General features: G+C 40.6%; 1 long non-coding RNA gene across 1 annotated transcript; it reads left to right on the top strand.

The window, feature by feature from the left end:
* The first annotated feature begins 10768 nt into the window (after positions 1 to 10768).
* Positions 10769 to 12399, top strand: LOC138242866 (uncharacterized). The gene is made up of 3 exons (XR_011191731.1): positions 10769 to 10831; positions 11369 to 11461; positions 12260 to 12399. It is a non-coding gene; the product is annotated as an uncharacterized lncRNA (long non-coding RNA).
* The last annotated feature ends 10415 nt before the right edge of the window (positions 12400 to 22814 follow it).

Below are 22814 nucleotides of genomic sequence, written 5' to 3'. Positions count from 1 at the left end.
GTATTTCTCTTTTTCTCAGAGCTGTGGTCAGAGTTTTCAGTGCCTCTGGTGTCAGAAGTCTGAATCACTGATGCTTGTTTGTATCTGTGTATCAGGCATCATGTAATAACTGCAAAATAAGAATGGAAACTGAATACTGGTCTGTACAAGGTATGAGATTTAAGAACTGATTTAAGTCTTTTTACTCTTGGTGTTGTACTTTGAAGCTGAGAGTTACTTAAATGCTTAAATATAAAGTCTGCAGTGGACTCGCCTTATACACAAAATATGTTTACGCAAATCCATGTATACGCGGGGATTGATAAAAATAAATAAAAAATCAAATAACAAGAGAAATTACTCAAATTCAAATCTGTTGTGTTCCCTGCATTTTATTATTATTAATAGAGTAATATGATGAGGCTAAGAAGGGTGTTCTGATTATATGTGATTATACATAATTTTGCATATGTTTTATATTAGAAACCTTACTACAGTGTAAAGCACAAATCTTTCAGTGCTTCACATGTTTTGTTGAAACCTACTTGAAGTGTATATTCTCTTTCTTTATAACGCAGTCTTTAACAAACAAAATAGTGATATGTGAATGTTACCCCAGCCTCAGACAAGGGGCGCCTGAGGTGGGGTGTTAAGGAGACCAGACACGAATAAGTGTGTAAAATGTTCTGGAGGTGCCTTTAATTGCTTTGCCTTTTTCAACCATCTTTTCAACATTACTTTTTTGAATAATTGTTTTTCTGTAAGGAATCCCCAAAGAAGAGGCATGTGGATCCTATGCAGACGCAGGAGCAGGTAGATATCGAAACAGGCGTACAATCCGAAACGTCAGGCAAGATTGTGGTCGAAAGGTGATAGGTAGTTCGAAATCCAGGAGATGCAAAGAGAGGCGTACAATCCAAATCAGTAGGCGAGGTATAAGGTCGAGGGGCATAAGGGAAGTTCAGTAACCGGGAGAAGTATAGAAAGCGAGGTACAAACAAAGGCAGGGTAGAGCTCTCTGAGAAAAGACTCAATACCGAGCGGCAGGAAGCGGGTCTGGATGGTTTAAATAGTGCTGCGTGCTGCACGGTAGAGCGTGTGCTGGTGGATTAATACGTGCGGCGGCGCTTGTTATTAGTAACCCGCTGCTGGTGCTTGAAGTTATTCACCATCTCCACCGCTGACCCATCTATGTAGATGGGGGAGTGAATGTTTCCTTGTGTTGACTTCAGAAGACAAGGAAACGTTCACTCCCCCATCTACATAGATGGGTCTGCGGTGGAGATGGTGAATAACTTCAAATTCCTAGGCGTTCACATCTCTAAGGACCTTACATGGACACTGAACACCTCCAGTCTCATCAAGAAGGCACAACAGCGGCTGTACTTCCTGAGAAGGCTGAAGAAAATACACCTACACCCACAGATCCTCACCAACTTCTACAGATGTACGGTGGAGAGCATACTGACCAGCTGCATCACAGTCTGGCACGGCAACTGCACCGCATCCGACCGTAAGGCACTACAGCGGGTGGTCAAAACTGCCCAACACATCATCGGCAGTGCCTTACCATCCATCCAGGAAATATACAACACCAGGAGTCTGAAAAAAGCCACCAAAATTATGTCTGACCCCACTCACCCCAGTCATAACTTGTTTATTCCCCTACCATCTGGCAGAAGGTTCCGGTCACTCCAGTCGCACACAACTAGACTCCAAAATAGCTTCTTCCCCAGAGCTGTCAAGTTGGTGACGCCCCCACTCCCTTCCACCTTATTATGATCTCTCCTAACGTCCTCCTGTACCCACAACGACTGTACTCCTACACCACCACACACACATGTAAGCTGAAATTGTACTGTCCCCTCGATAGCCCAGTAAAACTGTAACAGGCATAATAATATTTAATATTTATTAATTAACCATACTACTTTAACCATACTATTTTTTGCACTGTTCCAAGAATTACCTTGCACTGTTTTTGTCCTGTTATATTTTCTCTGTTTGCGGAATTTTGCACAGTTTTGATTACTTGATTACATGTTATTTATGTTATGTTATTACATGTTACTGTTATTGCTATTGTGTAACTGTCTATTTTCTTATCTTCTGTCCTATTTATATACTGCACCTGAGTGACTAATGAGAAACACTTTTCATTATACTATGCACCTGTGTAAGTTTAATGACAATAAAGTTGAATTGAAAGTTGAATTGAATTGAATTGAAATTGAATTGATTAGTTCTCTTATGGGTTGATCTCCGCTGGCTAGCAGTCATGACATTTTCACTGTTTCAATATACAATTTTTCCAGATTTCCACTGTTTAAACAATTCAATAACTGTTGAACTACAGTTTCATTTAACACACTGAGCATTGCTGCTCAGGTTCAGGTTCAGCCACCTGAAGAAGGCTTCACGGCCGAAACGTTGTATTTTCTTTCTTCTTTTTTTCAGCATAGAATAAACCTATTACTTGTTCCTTTGAGATTAAGAGATGTCTATCTGTGTGTTTGCTTATGCAATCATTAGTGTACAAAATGTACAGCAGAGGGGACAAGACACAGCCCTGTGGTGATCCAACTGAAGTGTAGCGAATGTCAGACAAGCACTTCCCCCAACTTGACCTGTTGAGACCTGCTGGTTAGGAAGTTTAGCACCCACCTTATCGAGTTCTCATTCAGATTGAAGCACTTCAGATTTACACTTCCACTATTATTGTCAACTCCTTTCATGTCACCATTTGCTTTACCATGTTTCTTACAATAGAATTCACCATCTTGCTTCAGTGTATAGCCGCACGGCATAAGTAATATTTCCAATCAATGTTTACTCTTAACAACACATCTTTACCTCACGTGGCTTCTACATAAACGCTAAACCAATTTCTAGTTATTTCCACAACTCAAACATAACACCACATTTCTGTGTGTGATAATCACATCCTGTTTACCCAGGGCAACATTAATACTATCATAGACCTCAGGGCTATAGACTTTCAGGGGGCCCCTCCAACTCACATCACTTAATCAACAAACACAACTGTGCCCTACACAACTTTGCCATACACTACATTTAAAGTTCAAATCTTGTTCAAAACGTTGTAAAAAACAGAGCTTAAGACAAGTTAGAATCAAAACTAAAGAGTAATTTAGTCTTACAGTTGCAAAAAGCCTCCTTGGCCCTACATACACATATGCAGAAGCCGCTTAAAACTGCTTTTAACACCACAACAGACGGTCTTCTCAACAGACACACATCGCATTCCTACATTATTCCCAGAACTACAGACTCAACCACTGCCCATTCAACAACACAAGCACCATTACAAAGAATGCAGTTAAATAACGCAAATCACACAAAATCATCTAAAATGGAAATAGGTGCTTTTACTCCTCCGCGGCGGGAGTGACAATAAGGACCATGGCTGGTAGCTTAGCTGAAAAATAGTCAAGACAACGTAATCATTCTGACCAGCGATGGATACAAAAACTCTATACATTAGCCACAACATCCAATCATTCACGTTGTGCTCACTTTATTTTATATTTATGAGGTTTTAAAGAGTTTTACCAATGTGCAAAGTGATGAGGAGACCAGACACGAATTAGTGTGCAGAATGTTCTGGCGGTGCCTTTAATTACTTTGCCTTTTCACTCTTGCCAGAACCGCAGTTTCCTTATCACTGCCAGTGGCAAAACGCTATTTACAGGATAAACTATTAAACAGCATTGAAGCTTGTTCTCATCCTCTTAGGAGTTTTCATGTTGTGTATAATTTATGAAGAAAAAATAAAAAATAATAAATTTAAACAAACAAAAAAGAGAGGTACCCCTTTCTTTCATACATCTAATTTCTAGCCCTTACATGCCAAGATCTCACACATGAATCATTTAACAACTGATTCAGAGATTAATCATATTCCAAATATACCAGATAAGTTTAATATATTTTGCTAACTAGTAAATTCATTAACCCTCTGTGTTATTGTAAAGTTATCCTAAACGATGCCTCAAGCCTGAGTGCTCTGATCATGAATCTCCAACTGATGGAGGCAGGAAAAGTATTTGTGTAACTTGTACAATATTATTTAAGTAATTATTTGATTTTCATTATCCATGCTTAAAAACTAGCATTCAAATGCACACCAACCAGATTGCAGTAAACCATTCTTATTAAATCTCCACATTATCAAAAAAAAATAGTCCTTATAATCTGAATCTTAACTGTAGAAGACCAACTCATTTATCTGTCAAATTTTACTCAAATGTGCAAAGTCAATATAATTGCTGCCTTCCAGTTCAGTTCCAGACCCTCTTTGCTATCTGTGTGGAGTTTGTATGTTTTACCTGAGCTCACATCTTTTTTTTTTCTCTGGGTTCTCTGGTTTCCTCCCAGATACTATCAAATTCACCCTGGTGGGAGTGTGTGCATGTCTGTGTCTGTGTGTGTGCCCTGTGATGGATTGGTGTGCTTTCCAGTGTGTCGCCTGCATTGTGTCCGTTGCTTGCTGGGATTTACTCCAGCTGCCCCGGGACTCTTCATTCAATAAAGCAACTGTAACTGTTCTACCCTGGTTTCTAATAATAAAAAAAATCATATTTTACTATTATCTGAGCAGTAAATATTTTTTCTACAGTACAGCCTGTTCTTTTCAATTTCTAAACACAGCAAACCTGCATGAACCATACAGAAAAAGAAGTTTCTGTAATAAAACTACCATAGTCTCTAATATATATATACTCCTATCTAGAAACAGCTATGGGTCAAAAATAGTTTCACATCATATTTACCTCCTATATTCAATTTTTATTTTAAATATATTGACCTCCAATAGTACCTCAGTCTCTTTTAATTTTCTCTAAAATTATTACTGGCTTAAAACTGTTCCAGACTTTAAACACAGATTTACCTCAAATAACATTGACCTATCTAATGAGCTTTAACACTGAAAGTATCACATAATCAAAAAAATACACATCTTTAATAATTCATTTACCTACAATGCTACCTCAGTTTCTTATAATTATTTAGTGGGAAAACATTACCTTCTCAGACATTTTCTAGTGTTTAAACATGCATTTAAATCTATTATTATACCTGGCCTTAATAATTCTTCAAGCTAAAATATCACCTTCTCAAGAAAAGATTTATATAAAAGTTCCATCTGTAATAAAGCCACAACCTGTAATAATAAAATATACTCCTGTCTTTAATAACGCTCTTATCTGTTTTAGAATAAGAATATTGCATACAGATAATTATACTGGAGACATAAACTGAAGATAATAATAAGTAGCAGTAGATTGGCAGAGGTGATGCTATTAAAAATATAAAGTTGTTCTAAGCAACTAAGTATTTGACCTGACTTACAGACCAATCAAAATAGTTTTAATGTTTTCTTATGAATACCCACAGTCCTGGATTTAAAATAAAACATTAAAACCTCTTATCCCGAGCTCATTTACAAATTATGTTGTGCAGCTTTTCCATCTTAACTTTAATTCTTGTTGTCTGTCTGTCTGGAAAGCAGAAGACTGGTCACTTACTGGCTGAGCTGTGCAGCACCAGGACAGCGAGAGAGAAGATGGACAGGCAGCTCTCCATTGTCATCAGGACAGAGCGCAGCTGAGACCCCTGTCTTCAACCCTGAGCCCACAGGGCAACTGAGCTGCTGCTCCACACCCCGGACCCCCAGTAACAGCACAGCCCCCCACCCCGCCAATCACACACAGCACTGCCTTTTCAGACTGACAGCAGGAACTTCTCACACAGGCGGGACGGCCAATCAGACAGGGCTCTTTCAGTCTTCTCCATATATACAGTATCAGAGACACATCACTGTTTCCTCTCCCTGAAGACACTCCCAGCAGTGCGGAGGAGAGGAGACACAGGAGCAGCTCTGTGTCTCACTGGTGGAAACTCACAGATACAGACAGCAGGGCTGCAGGTGCTGCAGGGGCAGGAAGAAATCAGATAAAAATTAATGTCACAGTTCTCTGACGATTTAGATAAGTTATGTAACTTTAAATAATTATCAAGTTAATAAATTATGTTCAATAAAAAAGCTAAATAAAATTTGCATGACAGTGTCAGGCGATGTCCAGTGACTGGTGTCCTGAATATGGTCCTCTGTGTCTTACTGTCTGTGTCAGGCAGTGTCCAGTGACTGGTGTCCTGTGGTGAGCCACAAAGAGGTTGTTGTCCCTCCAGACAGCTGTGTCTTCTGGTTCTGGTCAAGGACAGTGTGAGAAGAGCCTGTCCTCAAGGGGGTAGTGAGGTCACTCAGGTCAGCACGGGAATACAGAGACAAGGACTGAATAAAAACTGGCTGTCCTGTGGCTGTGATCAGAGATCAATAGTTTAAATGAAAAAGAAAGAAAAGCCCAGTAGTGACTGTGCCCTCTGTACTGAGCCTGGTGGTCAGCAGCTCTTCCAGTTGAGTCCCTCAGACCCTGAGTCTGTCCCTGTGCAGCTCAAGCCCACACAGATGTTCTAGCCCCTCCAGCTGTGACCCCAGCATCTCTCTGTGTGGAGCCAACTGTGTGACTGAGGCTCTCTAACAGCACAGTGGAGCTCCTTATTAATAGTAGTAGTAGTAGCAGTAGTGTTGGTGGCAGCAGTATTGGTAGCAGTAACAGTACTGCTAGTAGCTTTAGTAACATTAGTAGTAGCAGTTGGAGTAGCAGTAGAATCTTATTAGTTGCAGTTGTGTCAGTGGCAGCAGAAGTAGTAGCTGTAGTAACAGTAGTAATACTAGAAGTATGAGCAATAGTAACAATATTAGAATTAGTAGTTATGCTGTAAACTCTTTAGTTCAACATTATAGCAAAGCTGTGTTGCAGCTTCACGATAAGAACTGCAACAGCAGGAGCAGAAGAGCAGGAGTCAGTTTCAAAGTTGGAAAAACAACAAAAAGAAAAACTTGTTAATACACCCAGACTGAACAGTGAGAACACAGCTCACATCCTCCTTGTTAATAGTGATTATGATTAATAATGATGATGATTAATGATAATTAATGATTATAATGATTAATTAGAAACAATCAGTCCTTGTTAATACAGCCTAACAGTGGTGATTTAAGGCAACAATTCCTGCTGGGCCAGCATGAAAAAGTTTCACATAATGACATGACAACATATTTGTACAGAGGGACATATTATCTTCAGTAAAACTGCATTATCTCTTCACTCCCCTGTCTTTAGGAAATGGGCCTGTTTCGTCAAAGCTTTACTGGAACTGCAGATCAGACTGTGCAGTGAGTCTGTGGTTTGTGCTGTGATGCTCAGTGCAGTGTGATGAGGCAGCTGAGAACTGAGCTGTACAGTGAGGCACACAGGGGAGCCCAATGCTCAGAGCTCTACAGGGTGACAGGTCTTCTCCCCACACAGATGTCTCAGGGCTCTCACAGCTCTCTCAGTGTGTCTCTCAGGGCTGAACAGGAGGGGCTATTCCTGTAAGAATGGAGGCTGACTCTCAGAGCTCCAGTGTCAGTATGAGGAGCAGCTCTCAGACCTGACTTCTGCCAGAGTCTCTGAGCTTGAGTGGGCAGGAGCACTAAGCGCCTCAGCAGCTGAGAAAAGCCTCCTGTCTCCTGTGGTCACAGTGTGGCTGAACACCTGCACTGTCTTCCTGCTCCTTCTCCTCTCTCTCCCCCTTCCTGTCTCTCTCGCTGTGTGTGCTCTTATCTGTCCATCTCTCTCTCTTCTCTTCTCTCACTCTGACAGTCTGTGCAGAGTATCTGAAGGGGATGTAACACCACTTGGCAAAGGAGAAAACTTATCAGAGGCAGAATAAAAAAAAATCTTTATCTCCTCTCAGTCAGATTCACAGCTCAGACTCACACACAGAGCATTGGATCCCTTAGTACTTTACCAAAACTCCTACCCCCTGAACAGACAGAAGCTCCTTCTCTTTGTCCTGACAATTCAGAACCAGTGGACATTCAGACAATCAGTGCTGCTATATGAATAATATCAGACAGAACACCCTGGACTCAGGTCACATCTCCCCCTTTTCTCCCTCCTCACAGCCCTTTTAGAGACAGAGAAGAGCTCCGGGTTCTCTTCTCTGTGAACTGGGCTCAAGGGTCACTGATCTGGCAGCTGTGGGCTCTGTTCCAGGTCAGAAGCAAGAAGTTTCTATTAACCCTTTCCAAAACCTCCAGCCCTTCAGTATTACTGCCCTGATTCATTGTCTTTACTGTAAGTCAGCCTCCATCCCTCTGTCACAAGTGTTTTACTGAAAATTGAGCAATATGTGTTTATCTCTTATTATTATTTTTACTGATTTAATGAACAGCAGTATTGCTACTCTTATAAGTGTAATATGATTATCAGCAGCAGCAGACCAAGGTCTTGTCTACAATAGTGACCAGTTGACAAGTCTGTAGCTCTGAGCAGTGGGACTCAGATCACACAGAAGACCTGTCTGTGTGTGATTCCACACCAGCCCTGGGATACAGCGTCTCCCACACGTCTCTCACGGAGTCTTATAAATATACAGTTAAACAGAGTCTGATAACAGTTATACAGTTAATTAAATCATCAAACCGGCTGAGGAGCTGAGAGCTCGGGTGGAAATAAAACCAGGAGATACTCTTCAACCTCCAGGATCAGGAGTCCGATCCTCCTGGCTTCTATTCTGTGGAGATTCGTGTAAAACGCTTAAAAGCGCTTATTACAGGAACTTGTGCCCTTTCTCTTCTGCTCTACGCGAGTATGCTTTACAACGCATTAGTCTGTGAAGTAAACTATTTTTTTTGTTCAATAAATTGTATTCCTCGGTTTGTCGCTCTCCATTTCCAGCTGTTATGTCTCCTCCATCGGAGACGCGCTCTGCTCTGTCAGAAAGAGCGCTGTGACATCACAGACACCAACCAGAGCGTCGGGATCAGAGAGCGAGACCGAGGGAGGCGCGCGGAGCGCTCGGAGGAGAGATATTGATCACTTATCTATCGACAACCAATTAATTCAACTGAAAAACCTTAGAATCATCGATTAACTTCACCGATTGGTGAGTACTGATTATTTTCTTTCTTTAAATTCTTTAAATATCTAGAAAACAGTCAATACAGCCTGTATCGATCAAATACCATAGTGCGTTTAGTGTTCATAATGTTCAATCCCAAATTAAAGAATGATTATTCAAATGATTGTTTAGAAATTGTATTCTAGAGCTTGAAAATTATATTTCAAGTTGATATATTCGTGTAGGTAACAGTTTAAATGCATTTTTCCACTGTTTACAAATTATAAGTATGGTAACCACGGCGACACGTGCCACGTCACTGTGCCCAGCTAGGTGTCTCGCCTTCGTCACAAAGAGTGCTTTGACGTCACGGACTAATACTAATGAGAGTGTATTCATATTTAATATTAGTAAGAATATAATCGATAGCTTTAATATGTGTGTTCATGTCAGTATTAATGGTGATTGCGCTTCTGATAGTTTTGATGCCAGTATTCATGTTAATATTAATTATAATTATAGAGTTACTGTTAGAGTATTTACACTAGTAGTCATGTTAGTTTTAGTGATAGCATTACTGTTATTATTAGCATTAGTAGTGTATTAGTAGTTTGTGTCAGTGATAATGATAGTGTAATTCTTAGTGATAGTGTTACTGTTTTAATGTTAGTGGCATTTGTGTTAGTGTTAGTTATACTGTATTTGTAGTTATGAGTGTGTGTGTTTTTGTCTGTGTGTGTGTGTTGGTGTGTGTCTATAAGTATTTGTAGTCTATGTGTGTGTCTGTGAATGTGTGTGAGTATGTGTGTGAGTGTCTGATTGTGTATATAAATGTATGTCGTGTCTGTGAGTGTGTGTTGTGTCTGTGTGTGTGTCTGTGAATGTGTGTCTGTGAGTGTGTGTAGTGTATGTGTGTGTCTGTCAGTGTAAGAATGTGTGTCTGTGAGTGTGTGAGTGTCTGTGTGTGTGTGTAATGTCTGTGTGTGAATATGTGTGGGTGGGTGTCTGTCAGTGTGTGATAATGTATGTGATTGTGTGGGTGTATATCTGTCAGTGTGTGTGAGTGTGTGTGTAGGTGGGCTTGGGCTCCAATCGTGTGTCTGACAGAAGTGACCCATCAACAGGTGTTGAGGTCCAGAGTCGCCTGAGAATGGAACCACTTTCTAGAGTCCAGACCAATGTCCAGAGAGCTGTGAGTGCTCTGTATTTATCACTATTACTAGTAATGACAGCAGTAGTAGTATTAATATCAGAATTAGTATTAGAATTTGTAGTCATCGTCATAGTAGTAGCAGCAGAAGTAACAACAGTGGTAGTTGGATTATCCAAGCACTTACTCCAGGAACTACAGTATTACACATTTATACTCTATTTTCCAGGTATGTTTTGTAAAGTGCTTTGATGTTCTGGATTAAAAGGCAAAATATAAGACAAAAATTGATTGATTGATTGATTGACTATGAGAGTGAAGTCTGGTCGAACTTGTTTGTCTAACTGAACTGTCCTGTCCACAGATGTCAACAGAGGTGAACAGAGAAGATGTCCAAACCCACCAGAGACTGGAGACAAGTTTGAGAGTCAGGCCCCAGACCCAGAGAGCTGTGAGTCCACTGCTGGTCTTCTTCAGATTGTGATTCTTCCTCTTCTTCCTCCTCCTGAAATTAAAGCTCATTGCAGTAGCAGGGCTCTGTTGTCTTCTCTTGAGGAGGAGAAAGACTCTACCTGACAGTGTGTGCATCTGCGTGTATGTTAGTGTGTGTGCTTGTGAGTCTAGTCCAGCCCGTGTCTGTAACAGAACTGTGTCTGACATCCGCAGATCAGGAAGGAGGTAACAGCAGACTCAGCCAACACAGGAGCCAGACCAAAGACCCCAAGAAAAGCAAGTCTGCATTATTATTATTTTTATTAGTAGTAGTAGTAGTAGTGAGAGGGTGAGTGTGTGTGAGGTTGTGTGTGAGGTCTTGGTTACAAAGTTGATCTAATTTTTTAATTAAACAATAAATATTCTAATACTGTACCTTTATCCAGACCTTAAATATCCAACTGTACCTTGAATATTTTGAGTCTTCAACAGTGAGAGACATCAAAATATATTATTAAACACATTATTTCCACATCTTCTTATGAAAATAATTAGATTCATTGTTTAATTGGCTAGCCCCATTTGGAAAGAAAACCTGGAGATGCACCTGGCTCTCCAGGGATTGTGATTGGGCTTGAGACCCCTGCTCTAGCAGAACTGGCCCCTCAACAGGTCTCGACAGGGATGTTGGGGATCATGAAGCTGGATAGCTGAGGGCTGGAACACTGCTTCTGGATCGAGGACGACAGGCCACTGTCATGTGGGGTCATCTTGGCCCATGATGATGATGTGTGTTTGTGTGACTGGCTGGTAACTCTGTTTTCTCCTCCCCAGCACCTCCTGGAGAAACTCGCTCAAGTCGAGAGAGGAATGGCCGAGCAGAGACAAGGGTGTCACACCGAGACCTGGGGCAGATCCCACAGGAACGTGAGTAGTGGCTTCAACAACATGGCTAGACAGCTTGTTCCACACCCCCACCCTTCTCTGTAAAGAATACTGTATTAATACTGTTAGACTAAGAATAAACCTGTACTGAGACACAAACTTGGTTAGCTTCTGCTGGCGAGACTAAAGCAGTCAACTTGCTGACAGGTCTTGACAGAGGTGGACGTGACCCTGAAAGGCCAGAGAGGGGCAACCGATACTGAGGCTCTGAGTAAAGATTCGTCCAGTGTAAGACAACCAATGTGTTCTGCTCAGGATGATGATGGTGATGCAGACGGTAGTGTAGATAATGAAGGTGGTTATTATCATGATGTTGATGGAAAGGTGTTGATGATGATGATGGTGGACATGATTGTCATGATGAAGAAGGATATGGTGATGAAGTTGGTGGAGATCATTTATTAGAAATGTGATGAAGATGATGGTGACGAAGATAGTGGAGATTATAATGGTGGAGGTGTTGATGAAGGTGACACAGTCATGCCTGTGTGTGGCTGTGTGTGAAAGGGAAGGTGGGGTTGGATCAGGTCTGCCGCTGTCATCTGATAAGACTGTCAGAGGAAGAGGGAGCAGACTCCCCCTGCGTCTCACCCCGGGCAGCCGAGAGCTGCAAGTCTGTGAGCCTGATATGTCTGTGACGTCTGTCGAAAGTTTGGTTTCAGCTGCAATGATGGTGACTGTGATTGCTGGGAGTCCAGGGGCAGGGCTTGGTCCTCCTGGAGACCGTCTCAGTTTTCTCTCTGTCCTCCTCATGCCCTCTCTGTGCCCCTGTCCCCTCAGGCCAGCCAGCCAATCACCAGGCAGGAGACCGAGACCCAGCTGTGGAACTACCCTAAGGGCCCGGAGAGGGATCTGCAGAAGGACAGGGCATGGACCTCCTCCTTGGCAGCCCACATACCCCATTGCTCGCCCCCTCACACACCCCCTGGTACACCCGCTCACCCGGGCCTGACCCCAGCGGCCCTGTGGCGGCTCAAGGAGGCCCTGCAGGTCGAGCTGGAGGGGCTGCTCCAGGAGGAGGAGATACGGGTGCGGACCTGGGCTCAGAACATGATATCATCTATCCAGCTGGACTGCCTGGCGCTGTACAATGAAGTCCTGCCTGACTTTGAATCAGAGGGATTGGTAAGTCCCTTAAACCCCTCCCCCTTGCTTGAATCACACTGAGGTATGCAGGGGCTGGGGCGACTCACCTCTCCAAGACACCTGCGTCATCCCACTCCCATTTCACCTCAACATGGTTCTGAGAAAATCTCCCGTCCCCAAGGGGAGAGAGACAGGAGCCGGGCTGGGCCTCCAGCCCTCTGTTTATTCAAGATTATTGCCTCAGGAGGTGGGTGACGTGGAAGACACACTGTCTACAGATCACCACTAGGGACAGCGTAAAGCATCCATGAGACTCTTGATTATGGATAAGGATAACAGTGGGATGACTCCCCCTCTCTTGACTCACTGCCTACTGATGATGTTATGTCACTCCAGCTCCTCCTCATGGTGGTGTCTGCAGTCAGGCAATTTGGAGAATTGTTGAGGGATGATGATGAATATTCACCTTTCTTGTTCTCCCAGGGCACAGGAATCATGAAGCAGGACAACTATGAGGAGGTGAAAGAGGCGCTGAAATCCTACTTCGAAAATACAATGGTCAGGTGTGACTTATCTGAGGTGGACAAGTGCTTCCGCCAGGCAGCAGCCGAGCTTGACCTTATCCTGCAGAAGTACCTGGGAGATGTTGTGGCCGAGGTCTGTGAATAGCAGGTTTATTTTGATAAAAGACATTTCTCATCCCCTTCTATTGTTGGTGTCTATTTCATGTAAAGCATTTGACTTGAAAATGAAACGTTTAATCGACTTACAGGGAGTCTTCTTTAAGATGTGTATTGGATAGCTCTCCACTGTCACTTTACTGGACTTTTGAAGTAACCAATCTACAATGAAAATATATACTGCACATCTTAAGGAAAATGAAGAGAAATCCGTGTGCTGATTGTCACCAAAAATGTCACAAATTAACCGCCAAACTGTTTAACATGTCCAGCCACCTCTTCCTATTTTGCAGTGATTATAATTCTTTCAGTTTCTTCTCTTGTATTTTCCTTACTGTTTCACTGTCCCCTTCCCCCATGTGGAGATTGATCCACAGACGAAACCCTGTTTCACCATTTGTTTGTTCAAAGTCTTTGGACTGACTTGCGACTTGCGAAGCCCCAGTGGCATAATCAGTCAGTGTGCACAGCAGAGTCATGGCGATGTTGTGTGTTCACGCCTCACCTGGAGCAATGGCACCTACAGATCCAGCCATTCAAAATGTGTGGAGTACATGGCGGTAAAACTCGGGGGGCATGGCGAATCATACCACATTTGAATTGAAATATGATAATAGTATCTGGAAGCACCTTGTTAAATCACCAGGTGGAGCTAATAAAGCTTAACATCTCATATACAGCATTTGAGCTGTCACCAGAAAATGCCTGGTTTCGAATCCCAGTCACTGCTGAGGGACAGTCTTTTTACAATTAAGAATTTAAATTGCATACTCTTTAGATTTTTAATAATTTGAAACTGTATTACAGAATGTCAATCATTAAACATTAAAAAATAGGTACATTTTATAAAAGAAAGATTGCTCTTGTGGACAAAAGTACACAACCTTCCACCTTCATCATAAATATTTTAATTATGCATAAATATTTTATGCATCAAAGTCTTTAACTTGGTAACTAACATGGGTTCTGGTTTTAACATGCTTGTTCTAACATTATTAAGCTTCTATTCTGTAATTCATAAAAAGTTATAACGTTTTATCCTTTTCTAAGAATACGTAGTAAAAACACCACTTGCTGTCATTGTAAAAAAATACATGTTGTAGTGATTTAACATCACTTGATAGTTATATTAATATGGGATCGTGTAACTAAGCAGCTAAAGTATCACAAGTGGACGTTTTGATCTTCGTTTCTTTTAAAAAAAACTTCTATTGTCATTGTAGTGGTAATGAGCACTGTAATTGTCACGAAAGCTTTCTTTCCAGACCCTATGCGGACGACACAATCCGGGGTTGAGTGAGGAAACACAGGGAAAAAGTCATGCAGGATACGGGAATAAAAACAGGGGGGCGTGTCCATGGAGTGCTGGTGGTCAGGGAAGGTGTAGCGAGGCAAACAATCTGGGGATTGAGAAGTCCAAAAACAAGGCAAAAGTCCATGGCCAGGAGATCCATCCAAGACAGGAGATTAAAAACCAGAACCGGTTCGGGACCAGCAAGGGGAACAGGAACAGAAACTTAAAACCATGACGGAGCCAGACACATCCAGGACCCGGGCTCGCATGATACAGGAACCAATGCAGAGCCCAGATTGACGTCTGCGTCTGGCTTATAAGGGGGAACTGAAAAGGGGCTGGAACAAGGGACAGGTGTGGGGAATAAGGCAAACAAGGAAGGGCTGGAGCGCCCTTAAGAGGAGGGGTTTGCGATCATGACAGTAACGTACCTAGGCGCACCTAGGCACGATCAGAGCCGAATGCATAAAGATATTCCTTTATTATAGTCTACTACTACTACTACTACAGTCCACTATAGCTTATTGTGAACATGATGTGTCTTTTTCAGGTTTACACCCAAATTGAGAAAATAATGACCAGACACATTATTATAGTTTCAGTGGTATTTTTAATTTGTTATTCTCGATTCTAATTACAATATATACAACTTCGTTTTAAGGCTTGAGGCGTCTGTTAAACTGCCCAACTGAATAAAGTGTTTTGAATCAAATCGGTTGAACAGTTGACAGTATTCCCGTTTGATAATTCACGTTTTTAATTTAATTATTAATATAAATTAACATTGAATATGTTATGATAAATACATATATAAAACATGTTAATATAGTGTCCATTATACTTATTATACTTATTTTTTTTAAGTATTTGTTAGAAGAAAAACTTGTGCCGTAAGCAGGTATTGAACTTGGATTGTCAAGGGCTGCTCGAAAACACAGCTGAGACGAACAGTTTTAAAATGTTTTGAAAGTAATCATGCGCGATTGAGTCAAATTAAAAATAAACCATGTTTGCAAAGAATGTGGAGTACAGTAAATTAATATAATTATTAATTTCTTTAGATAAGCGATTCCATCTTATATTTCCTATTTAGCGGATTCTAAAAAGTATGAGGTTTTTTACTGCGATAACGAGCACAAGTATTCATAGAAAAGGTTAATCAGTTAACTTTGAATGTGTTGTGATATTTAGAAATACCATCAAATTCAATATATTGTCAATAATATTTTACTATTTTAGTTTTTCAAAGAAATGTTTATCTGTTAAAAGAAAACTCATGGCAAGAGCTGGGTTCAATCCCCCAGTTTACAGCATACAAGTCAGATGCCTAAGCCATTATACCAAGACACTGCTTGACAGTTCAAGTTATAACTGAACAGGGCAGGCCAAAAGTTTCCAAGTAATCACGGGTGAATGAGTCAAATTGATGCAGATGTTTACAAAGAATGTCTACTACTGTGATATTTTGAGCTATATGAATAAAATAATATCATTATTAATTTATTTAGATACACAGTTCCATATTATAATCCCTATTAATCAAATTATAAAAAGTATGCATTTTTTACTGTGATATCGAGCCCAATTAAATATGAATAAATATTAATGAAGTTAGTACTTTTACTTAGTATATACTTTTTATGAAGTTCTGTATATAAACTTAATACAGTCAGAAGTACATAAAACCTTTTCCAAAATAACCACAGTATGTAACCGAATGAAAGACTGATGCTTAAAATGTTTATGAAGAAAGTGGAATACTGGTGTGTATTTTTTATTTAAATTACCAAAACCAGACATATACATTTTACATAATATGTTTATGTTCCTAAATTAATATCATTTATGACCTTCAGACGCATTATACTCCTCTTCTTTTAATGCTCAGCTACTAAAATGTCCCTTTAGTTGTAAAGTGTCCATATTAATATTCAATATTAAGCGGATTTAAACATACACAGTAAGGAGATCAAATGAAGCAATCGTTTCACTAACAACCAATTCATCATGAGTGCTGCCTGTCAGTCATTTTGGCCAGCCAATCACTTACTGCGGTACAACTCGGTGAACTGTAGAAAATTTCCACAGTACGGGGTTGTACTGTGCATTTTCAATGGCTGTATCTGTATATATAAAAATTATAAAAGCCAACCACTTTTATCATCATATTCTCGCTGAGAGGAAGGAATCAGTGTAAATATATAATTACAAGTGATAATAAGAGCAGCTTTATGATAACCCTAAGAAAATACTACTATATTGGTAGTTGGGGGAATGTATATTACATATATCTAGAATATAAAATTAAGGAAAAGGAAATGTATCACTCAAAAGGAAAAAACGAGAAAATCATTAGTTAATGAACCATTAGAATACTATATATTTAATATTTCTGAGTACATGATTATGTAAAGTTAAAAACTACTTATGTTGAAAAAACTGCAAAAACAAAATATGCAAACAATACATGGGGTAGTGAAAAAAAACTTTTCTGACATTTGGAATAGGAATTATACAACAACTGAAAATTAGACAACAATTTTATATTGTAAAGTGAAGAGACAGGTGAGTTTATAAAGAGCAACATAAAAGTGAAGCTCCCAGAGTTAAAATTGCAGCAACTTAAACCCTGTGGTGTCTCCGGGGGAAAGTTTATGTAAATGAAAGTAGTACTCACACCACACTTTTCTTTCCGGAGTTTCGTGGCGTTTCTTCCTCCAACTATTTTCCAAACACAGTCCGTAATCCGTTCCCTAATCCTGATCCGAACCGAGTTCCAAAAGTCCGTAATAAAGCCAATCCGCGATGTATCCTTATCCAGTGTCCGTAATCCAAAAACCATAAACCTGTTCTCCTTTCAGTAGTCCATTATTCTTTAGCCCGATCTTTAACATACACCTCTTTCCTCTCTTTTCCTCCAAACCGCATCCACTTATCGACTTCCGCCCTGTTCACTGCCTCCGGGGCACTTATATTTCAGTTCCTGATGCGGCTCAGCTGTGTCTCATTGTTTCTCAGGGTAGACCCTTTCCATTTACCGGTCAGCTGATTCTTTTTGGCAGCCATTTTGCTAAGGTCCATATCTAGTATTTTAAGTAGGTCATTCCGAAATTACCTGTTATGAATGACCCTTCCCCTGGTCATGTTATAACCCTTAATCAAACTAGGAGAAGCCTAGACAAAGAAGAACCAAAACAATGAAATAAGACTTTTGCAATGGTCTAACACAACATAAGAATACATTTAGATGAAATCTTTACTATTTTACAGGAGAACCTAATAGGGAAAGTTATAAAAGCGTGTACAGTATGTGTCAGAAACCTAGAGAGAATTCACGTGCAGTATCATTTTGCTTAAAGTTGAACTGAGTACAAACAATACAGTTGCATTACAGTGTGCAATACACTATTTCAAGTTTAAACTATAGTACAACTCACTCTGCTGTGACTCCTTGCATCTCTAGGCTATAACTTCCATCGAAGAGAGATTTTATCAGCAGCATGCAATTGATTCTTCCGACATTTTGTTTAATACTGTAATGTGGATGTAAGAACTCATGAAGTATTACCAGGATCTACATTTAGCACTGCTGATATTGATGGAGTTGAAATGCATGATGTATTTATTGACAGCTATATCTGAGCCGATAATGATTAAAATACCTCCTGTAAAGTGTTAGGATTCATAGCAAGGCATATTTCTCCCCCCTAAACGTTGCTATTGCTTGTGTAAACGTTGCTATTGCTAATGTAAACGTTGTACATTATATGAGCCTTACCAGTTTCAGTAGCTCCTGGTGTGTGTGGTTTTTAAAAACCTAAAGTAATAAGAAAATTACTTGTACACAGCAGTGTGTCTGTGGAGATTACCTAGGAAACGCTGAAGCTCTCTGCACACAAGCAATCCACCTTAAATGAAAATTGCCTGCAGTCTGCCACTTATGCGTTTCCTTTACTACAGAGTAAATTCATAGGAATGAAGAGAAATGGAAAGAAAAAATATCACATTAAAGTTTCCAGTTACTTGGCACAAATGAATCAGCTATTTCTATATCCAGTCACACAGGAGACGGGTTGATTCGCCGATGGGGATGTGTTGTTTCTCTACCTTCTTACTAGACTGTCGTTCAATTCTGTCTTCTTTGAAAGCTTTTTACATCTTTTAAGCGCTCTCGCTTAAACCACACATAGAAAACCATCACTGCTGATGATTTTCATGGGCCGATGCACACTTGTTCTGTAGAACTCTAGTGATAAAGCCCTGCCTGTGAATATTGTACGAGAATTATAAAGGGCGAAACAACAGCACCAACCAGAGGAATGGTAACAGGAAGAATTGTGTTCTTATTTAATATGTCCTTTTGAGACATGCCTTGTAAATGCACACAGGTGTTAGAACATTGACAAATAATTTATAATGGAGCTGTGAAAACAAAGATTTTCCTATACCACCCAATAGTAAAAAGGTACTGTATATGTGAAATTGATTTTTATAATAAAAATGTAAAGTTAAATTGTTTCCTGATTACTTGTTGCTGAAATTTGCATTACATTAGGTATATATTATGTTATACTTTTTATGTTCATCCACCAAAATTTCCCTTAAGTTGTAAATTCCACATTAATATTCCATATGAAGTGGATTTAAACATGCACAGTAGAGATACAAATTAAATGATGAAATCGTTTCACTAACATCTAATGCAGCACAAGTGCCACTTATTGATCATCTTTGGCCAGCGAAATGCATACCGCAACACACCACACGACCTTTACTGTATTAGGAAGAAATACTGCACGTTTTGAGTGCCTGCATCTGGAGTCAGGGGTCTTTTGTCTGTGATTTGAAAGTCTGTTTTTTGTGATGGCTTGTCTTGGACTCTTAAAAAGGACAAAGTGAGTCCTGCAGTTTGGTGTTTGTATTAAAGATCCCATTTTATTGTATTTTTCTTCTTAAAAGAGGGAGCTTGCCTGTGTTTTTGGATGCTTTTGTTGTAAAAGACTTAAGGACAAAATCTTGGCTTTTCTCCAGAAGTACAGCCTTGAGATTCCAGTTGGTTGTGACCAGACAACCTCTGAAAATGTCACACTGAACACCAGTGAATCTCAGCTGCAGGAGATTCAGGAGGGACTTACTGTATCCAGACTGATACAGATACAGACTTACTGTATCTCAGAGGTGTTGACAAGAAAGTGGGTTTCCATCACAGCACAGGATTACTACTTTACACAAACAGTGGTGGGAGTGTGAAACAGGTTCCACAACATTTTAGAGTAACATGAGATGAGATAGTTAGATTAATTAGTTTCTAATAATAATCAGACACACAGGGTGCTGTCAATGTCACACAGAGATCAGGGGTTTGTTAAAACAGCTGGATGGGCCAGCTGGCCTCCTCTTGTCTGTCCCCATCATGGTCTGATCTTCTCATGCTGTGTGAGTGAGTTAGTATTTTATTGTTTTAATTATTGGGAACACAAACCACTGGATTGACTTCACATTAATCTCTGTACATGAGCAGCTACTGACATCTTAAAAAATCATAAAAAAACTTCTCTCTGTCAGCATGAGTCCAAAATGACACCAAAAGTCACCTCCCCTACAACACCACCTCCTTCTTTTAAACAACAACCACCAAAGAAATCACAGCTGTTTCTAAACCACTCCCCCTAATAATCGTAATCACACCCCTAACAACGACACCCCCTAGCACTCACAGCCCCGCAGCTCTGTGCAGATCCAGGAAGTGAAACTCAGAGATCAGTTTAGTTTCTTTTGAAACAACCTCACTGCAGCTCTGTCTCTTACTGCTCCTCTCTGTGCAGTTTTTACTTGTCAGAAAAATGGCAGAAGGCAATATTTCAGTTTCTCAGGACCAGTTCAGTTGCTCAGTGTGTCTGGATTTGCTGAAGGATCCAGTGACTCTGCTCTGTGGACACAGTTACTGTATGGGCTGTATTAAGAACTGCTGGGATCAGGATGATCAAACTGGGATCTACAGCTGCCCCCAGTGCAGACAGACTTTCACCCCAAGACCTGATCTTCACAGAAACACCACCTGGCTGAGGTGGTGGAGAAACTGAAGGAGAAAGAACTCAGTGGTCCTCCTCCTGCTCACAGTCCTGCTGGCCCTGGAGATGTGCTGTGTGATGTCTGCATCTGAATCTTACTGAATCTCTAGGCTCTCTGTGTTGCCTGTTTTTACCTGGAGGAACTTCAGCTCGTTCATTGGCTGAAAGTTCCATGGGCATCAGAGTCCCATGTGGGTTACTCGGCCCTACCAGTCCCTGATTGGTTGATCAAGGTGAGATATGAGTCACTTACTCCTGACTCTTAGGAGCTACAGAAACTGGTAAGGCTCATATAAGTGCAATGCAATAGCAACGTTTAGGGGGGAGAAATATGCCTTGCTATGAATCCTAACACTTTACAGGAGGTATTTTAATCATCATCGGCTCAGATATAGCTGTCAATAAATACATCATGCATTTCAACTCCATCAATATCAGCAGTGCTAAATGTAGATCCTGGTAATACTTCATGAGTTCCACATTACAGTATAAAACAAAATGTCGGAAGAATCAATTGCACGCTGCCGATAAAATCTCTCTTTGATGGAAGTTATAGCGTAGAGATGCAAGTAGTCACAGCAGAGTGAGTTGTCCTATACTTTAGACTTGAAATAGTGTATTGCACATACAGTGCCTTGCGAAAGTATTCGGCCCCCTTGAACTTTTCAACCTTTTGCCACATTTCAGGCTTCAAACATAAAGATATAATTTTTTTTATTTTATGTGAAGAATCACCAACAAGTGGGACACAATTGTGAAGTGGAACGAAATCTATTGGATTTTTGAAACTTTTTTAACTAATAAAAAAAATGAAAAGTGGGGCGTGCAAAATTATTCGGCCCCCTTGCGTTAATACTTTGTAGAGCCACCTTTTGCTGCGATTACAGCTGCAAGTCGCTTGGGGTATGTCTCTATCAGTTTTGCACATCGAGAGACTGAAATCCTTGCCCATTCTTCCTTGCAAAACAGCTCGAGCTCAGTGAGGTTGGATGGAGAGCGTTTGTGAACAGCAGTTTTCAGCTCTTTCCACAGATTCTCGATTGGATTCAGGTCTGGACTTTGACTTGGCCATTCAAACACCTGGATACATTTATTTGTGAACCATTCCTTTGTAGATTTTGCTGTATGTTTGGGATCATTGTCTTGTTGGAAGATAAATCTCTGTCCCAGTTTCAGGTCTTTTGCAGACTCCAACAGGTTTTCATCCAGAATGGTCCTGTATTTGGCTGCATCCATCTTCCCCTCAATTTTAACCATCTTCCCTGTCCCTGCTGAAGAAAAGCAGGCCCAAACCATGATGCTGCCACCACCATGTTTGACAGTGGGGATGGTGTGTTGAGGGTGATGAGCTGTGTTGCTTTTACGCCAAACATATCGTTTTGCATTGTGGGCAAAAAGTTCGATTTTGGTTTCATCTGACCAGAGCACCTTCTTCACATGTTTGGGGTGTCTCCCAGGTGGCTTGTGGCAAACTTTAGACGAGACTTTTTATGGATATCTTTGAGAAATGGCTTTCTTCTTGCCACTCTTCCATAAAGGCCAGATTTGTGCAGTGTAAGACTGATTGTTGTCCTATGGACAGACTCTCCCACCTCAGCTGTAGTTCTCTGCAGTTCATCCAGAGTGATCATGGGCCTCTTGGCTGCATCTCTGATCAGTCTTCTCCTTGTCTGAGCTGAAAGTTTAGAGGGACGGCCAGGTCTTGGTAGATTTGCAGTGGTCTGATACTCCTTCCATTTCAAGATGATCGCTTGCACAGTGCTCCTTGGGATGTTTGAAGCTTGGGAAATCTTTTTGTATCCAAATCCGGCTTTAAACTTCTCCACAACAGTATTACGGACCTGCCTGGTGTGTTCCTTGGTCTTCATGATGCTCTCTGCGCTTTCAACAGAACCTTGAGACTATCACAGAGCAGGTGCATTTATACAGAGACTTGATTACACACAGGTGGATTCTATTTATCACCATCAGTCATTTAGGACAACATTGGATCATTCAGAGATCCTCGCTGAACTTCTGGAGTGAGTTTGCTGCACTGAAAGTAAAGGGGCCGAATAATTTTGCACGCCCCACTTTTCATTTTTTTATTAGTTAAAAAAGTTTCAAAAATCCAATAGATTTCGTTCCACTTCACAATTGTGTCCCACTTGTTGGTGATTCTTCACATAAAATAAAAAAATTATATCTTTATGTTTGAAGCCTGA

This window comes from Lepisosteus oculatus, chromosome 14 (genome assembly GCF_040954835.1).
Source record: "Lepisosteus oculatus isolate fLepOcu1 chromosome 14, fLepOcu1.hap2, whole genome shotgun sequence".
Taxonomy (NCBI): domain Eukaryota; kingdom Metazoa; phylum Chordata; class Actinopteri; order Semionotiformes; family Lepisosteidae; genus Lepisosteus; species Lepisosteus oculatus.
This window is presented reverse-complemented; position numbering and strand designations above follow the sequence as displayed.